Source organism: Otolemur garnettii, unplaced genomic scaffold (genome assembly GCF_000181295.1).
Source record: "Otolemur garnettii isolate 467f Iridium unplaced genomic scaffold, OtoGar3 scaffold00061, whole genome shotgun sequence".
Lineage (NCBI taxonomy): Eukaryota > Metazoa > Chordata > Mammalia > Primates > Galagidae > Otolemur > Otolemur garnettii.
Window position 1 is genome coordinate 11,143,704 of NW_003852456.1, and position 5,313 is coordinate 11,149,016.

A 5,313-nucleotide genomic window follows, 5' to 3' on the forward strand; every position below is an offset into this window, starting at 1 on the left:
AGCTATGAAGTTCAAAAAGTACCAGTGTTCATTTGAAATGATTTCTCTCTAAAGCCAAAGTGGAATCAAAATTAATTCAAATGACTTAACACATTCTAACACTAAAAAACATTCAGTTTTTTGAATTGGAGGTAAATCCCAGAGCTTCTGGGGCTTTCTCAGGCTGCAAAGGGCAGTTTCTCTGATTCACTCAAAGTAGCATACAATAGAGTCCAAGGAAGTCACAAAGTGCAGTAAAGGGTCAGACTGCTGGTATCCAACTATGACCTCCCTGTCAAATATGGCTACTGTGTCCACAAATACAGGATGTGTGAGGATCAAAGGCACCCTATTCTGCTAGCTAAAGAAAAGCAAACCAACCCCTCTACCCTAACAGCCCCTCCCCCATGTAAATAAAAAGTATACAAAGGGAAAAAATTAAAATACTTATGTATAGAGTAAGGATTTTAAAATATCAATGTAATCCTTCAGAAATTTTAACTGGAGTCATCTGACCATTTCTGATTACATCTTAAAGATGTATTCAGATTCAATTTCTGTTGATTTCTCATTGGACATTTCTAGTCAAAAATATTAATTTTATTTCCAAACACTATATCTCAACCAGTAGTACAGTTGCAGTGCACTACCTCCCAGAATTATCAAGCACTGGAAGAGAAAAACTAGATGTTTAAGCAACAGGCAAATTATGGCCTTTTCACACAGTGGACTCTGAGTGGCTACTGAATGGTCCAGGAATAGTTCTAAAAACAAGAAATCATGCATTTTAGTAAATACCTCATAATTTTCACAGTTGAAATTTCCTTAGACATTGCCCTTTCTTTTATAAGGGAATCTTGATTTTTTTAATGTTAGGGTGAGTCAGGACTTGAACTTTCAGCCTTCTTTTTCTTCTTACTGTGTTTCTTATGTTTCTTTTTTCTTTCTTGCTTTTTCTGTTGCTTTTTCTTGTTCTTCACTGCTTCTCTTTTTTGCTCGTATCTCAATATAATCTGATTCTGATAAGGATTCAGATGATAAAGGTTTATCTTCAGGACACATCTTTTCTTTTTTGCTGAGTTCTTTAATGTCCTTTTCTTTCTCAGTTGAATCCTTTGACTTTTTCTTTTTTAAACTATCCTTACTGTCTGATTCAGTTGCCAACATGGAACTTTCAGAAGATTTATGTGAATGGTTCTTCTTTTTCTTTTTCCATTTTCCTTGTTTCTTATCCTCATCTTCAGAATCTGAAGAACTGCTGGAAGAATCAGAACTTGATGAAGAAGAAGATGAATACCTACTAGATTTCTTTTTCTGTTTCTTTTTGGATGAGCTCTCACTTCCACTTAACAATTTCTCTCTGTGTTTTTCTACTTCTTTCTTCCAGTTCTCTTTCATTTATTTCTTTAAAATCAGCCAAAGCCTTGGAACTTTTCTTTTTCTTTTCTAGTTGCTCTTTCAATTCTTCCCAGGTACACCTTGGTTGATTCAGATAATCCTGGATTGTTGGCCCTGAAGACTGGATTGGACCCCTTGATCTGGCCGTTGCTATTGGGTTCATATAAGCCACTCAATTGTCCCACTTCCCCATGGTTCCTGACTGAGCGCACAGTCAACACAGATGAAGACCAGGCTGGAGAGGCGGCTGACGCAGGGGCCCCCCTAAATACTTCCTAACATATGTATTTATGTAGTGCTTTTACTTTTCCAAGTAGTTTCTCTACGCACCTTCATTTAACATGGGGGAAGCTGACAGCAATTCCATCCCATCAGGCAGAGATTGTGCCCCTTTAATGAATAAAACCCTAAACAATATTGACTCATTTTTATTTCTAAGATTAGCTGTGTTACTAGAGTGCTGCCTATTTTTATATTGTCTTTACCTCCTAAAATATTCCATTTATAATCATCCTTCAAAAATTTTAAATATTTCTTATCATCAAGGAATTTTCTGATGCAAACGAATTAGCTGATACACCCACGAGTATGGGTGGGTGCAACCCAGATCTTGCCACTTATGTACATTAATTAAGGGAAAGAAAATAACTTTTTTCTGCCCCTATTTTCTATTTAGACTAAAAGAAAAAGAAAAGTTTGTCATAGGATATTTATTTCTCAATACAATAACACTGTAGTTGTATTCTCTTATTGTTCAATGTCAATGTCCACTGTGGCACCTTGTTACTGCATGCAGGAACCAGCCAGGACACAGATTAAAGGTAGAAGCCTACAGGAGGTGGGCTTCCCATATCCCCGGGGAGAGCCCTGAGCAACCTCTGTCATGGCCTTTTATTGAAGCATTACACAACAGGTGTGGAGGCCCACTTACCAGGAGCTATGACTCCCACCCTACTGCACCACCAATGTCCAAAGTATAGCACCTGCTCGCTAAGCAACTGATCTTATCTCATTAAGGCATGGCAGTTGTTGGAGGGCTTGTCTCTAGGCAGCAAAGCATCTCCATACCAGCTAGGAGATTGTCTTGTTCCTATCGCTGCCTTCAAGAGTTGGTGGCACATTGTACCCCATGACTGCATTAATATACACAGCTATGATTTAATTAACAACAAAAAAAAGTTGATGGCTGCTTCTGTCAGCCTGGTGCTTGATCTCCTGCAGTTCAATATACCCTACCCTCTTGTGTACACTGTTAACCCATTTTAATATCTTTATATTTCACTTTCTAAATTTCTGATTTCTTACTATATGTTTATATTTAGGTTATCATCCTTTTATTATTAATCCAGGTCAAAGTTTTACTGATTTTTAAGTGATATAATTCTGGAACTCAAAAGATACAGTCTAAGTTTTATAAAACAGAGCATGCTTATCTGAACTCCTCATAATGTTTTTTTGTTTGTTTGTTTATTTTTTGAGACCAAGTTTAACTATGTCACCCTTGGTAATGTGCGATGAGGTCACAGCTCACAGCAATCTCAAACTCTTGGGCTTAAGCTATTCTCTTGCCTCAGGCTCCCAAGTAGCTAGGACTACAGGCACTCACCACCACACCCAGCTATTTTTTTGTTGTAGTTGTCATTGTTATTTAGCAGGCCTGGGCCGAGTTTGAACCCACCAGCCCCGGTGTAAGTGACCAGCACCCTAACCACTGAGCTACATGTGCCAACCCCTCATGATGTTTAGTAAGAGAATGCTTATCAAGGAGTAAACTGACTGTTTCCTTTTACCTCCATGACCCTGATACAAATATATAATCTGTACCTCCAGTTTAGCATAGTTTTCACTGCTTTAGAGAGGAATAAGAATGTGAGTTATAGGTTTTTCTTTTTAGTATATGTAAAGTAGTAAACAATGCATGTGAAAAACAGATACTTAATTTGTAGGTTTTTAAACATTATAAGGAGTTGTAGAATTGATTAAACTAATTTTGTTTTTTATTTTGTTAATATGGTATATTAGTTTGTTGATTTTCATATGTTGAACTAACCTGGCCTTCCTGGAATCATCTTTAGACAGATAAAATGTAGCAAATAGGGCCGGGCGGGCACAGTGGCTCACGCCTATAATCCTAGCACTCTGGAAGGTCAAGACTTGTGGATTGCCTGAGCTCACGGGTTGGATACCAACCTGAGCAAGAGCAAAACCCCATCTCTAAAAATAGGCCGGCATTGTGGCAAGTGCTTATAGTCCCAGCTACTTAGGAGACTCAGGCTAGAGAATAACTTGAGTCCAAGAGTTTGAGGTTGCTGTGAGCTGTGTCACCAGGGTACTCTACCCAGGGCAACAAAGTGAGACTCTAAAAAAATAAAATAAAATGTAGCAAGTAGTTGGCACTTTATAAATACCTGTTTACAAAAATTGAGAAGAAAAGGCAATAGTGTTAAACAAAATTGTTCCAGGTTTTAGGTTTGTATTTGAAAACAGCCAGTAACATAAAAGTATTTATTTAAACCAGATTAGGAAATGACTATTCACTGTAGCAAAACTTTAACAGATTGTTAAAGTATGTAGAGCCAGTACTATTATATGTATATAAACAGTGTGAAAAATCTGTAAATCAGGCTTGGCGCCTGTAGCTCAGTGGCTATGGCGCCAGCCGCATACAACAGAACTGGTGGGTTCGAACTAGTCTGGGCCTGCTAAAAAACAATGACAACTACAACAAAAATAGCCAGGCACTGTAGTGGGCACCTATAGTCCCAGCTACTTGGGAGGCTGAGGCAGAAGAATCACTTAAGCCCAAGAGTTTGAGGTTGCTGGGCATCACGGCACTCTACCCAGGGCGACATAGTGAAGACTCTGTCTCAAAAAAAAAATCTATAAATCAGAGCTGTCAAACATATGACAGGGTTCTTAGTAAACAGTTCTGTGCAACTGCGGTATGGACATACTCCGGTTGGAGGTTCAGGCTGATAGCCACTGGACCTAGATGGATCTTGAGATGGGAAGCCAATCGTATTTTACTTCCATAAAGGTTAGAAAAGGAGTCCCAGCAGAGAGAAGAGCTGTTCTATCTCATTGTAGATGATGGTGTAAGCTTTCAGGCTTGAAAGGAGCCTTATCTATAAAGCCATATGGTTTCAGGTGGCAAGTGGGAGCATCACACCTGAAAGTCAGTCTCCCCACTGCAGGCCTAGCCTTGTGTAAATGCAGCTACAGCAAGGCAGGACACAGCCCTGCCTTGATAGACACGAGACATACGTTGCATTCACACCAGACACACTTCATCAGTCTCAGAATTATACAGTGTGTAATATGACTGCTAGAGATTAGCACATGTATGCTACAGGGCAAGAACAAACCTACCCATGCTACAGGGACACAAATCATCACTGTGTACTATGGGGTACGAATACACCTGCCCATTCTACAGGGGCACGAACAAATCTGCCCATGTGTACTATGAGGCATGAACAGATCTGTCGTTTATTGTCCTCAGCATAGCATGGGTGGGGTGTATTTCTGAATGGAGTTACGTAAAACTAGATGAAAGTTTAGCTGTCCAGACATACCCAAGGGTCCTGGGTAGGCCTGAAATTAGCTATACAGATCTTTTTTCTTCTTTTTTTTTTTTTTAATTAAATCATAGCTGTGTACATTAATGCAATCATGGGGTATAGAGATCATCTAATCCTAGAAAATTCCTATGATGGAAATTTTATTAGAATCTTTTAAATACCACGTAAGAGCTCGGCGCCTATAGCTCAACCTGCTAAGGCGCCAGCCACGTACACCTAAGGTACTCTACCAAGGGTGATAGAGTGAGACTCTGTCTCTATAAAAAATAAAAGCACAGCCAAAATTAACTGCAGTTGATGCTGTACTACGCATTCTCTGATCACTGGGGCTGGGTTTTATTTATTTTTGTGTGTG

General features: G+C 39.1%; 1 protein-coding gene and 1 pseudogene across 1 annotated transcript in view; one reads left to right on the forward strand and one right to left on the reverse strand.

Annotated features, from left to right (window-relative positions):
* Window positions 1-5,313, forward strand: part of NEK1 (NIMA related kinase 1) — a 103,478-nt gene that overhangs the window by 55,244 nt on the left and 42,921 nt on the right. The gene's annotated exons all lie outside the window — the stretch shown is intronic.
* LOC111726324 lies at window positions 498-2,049 on the reverse strand (annotated as a pseudogene).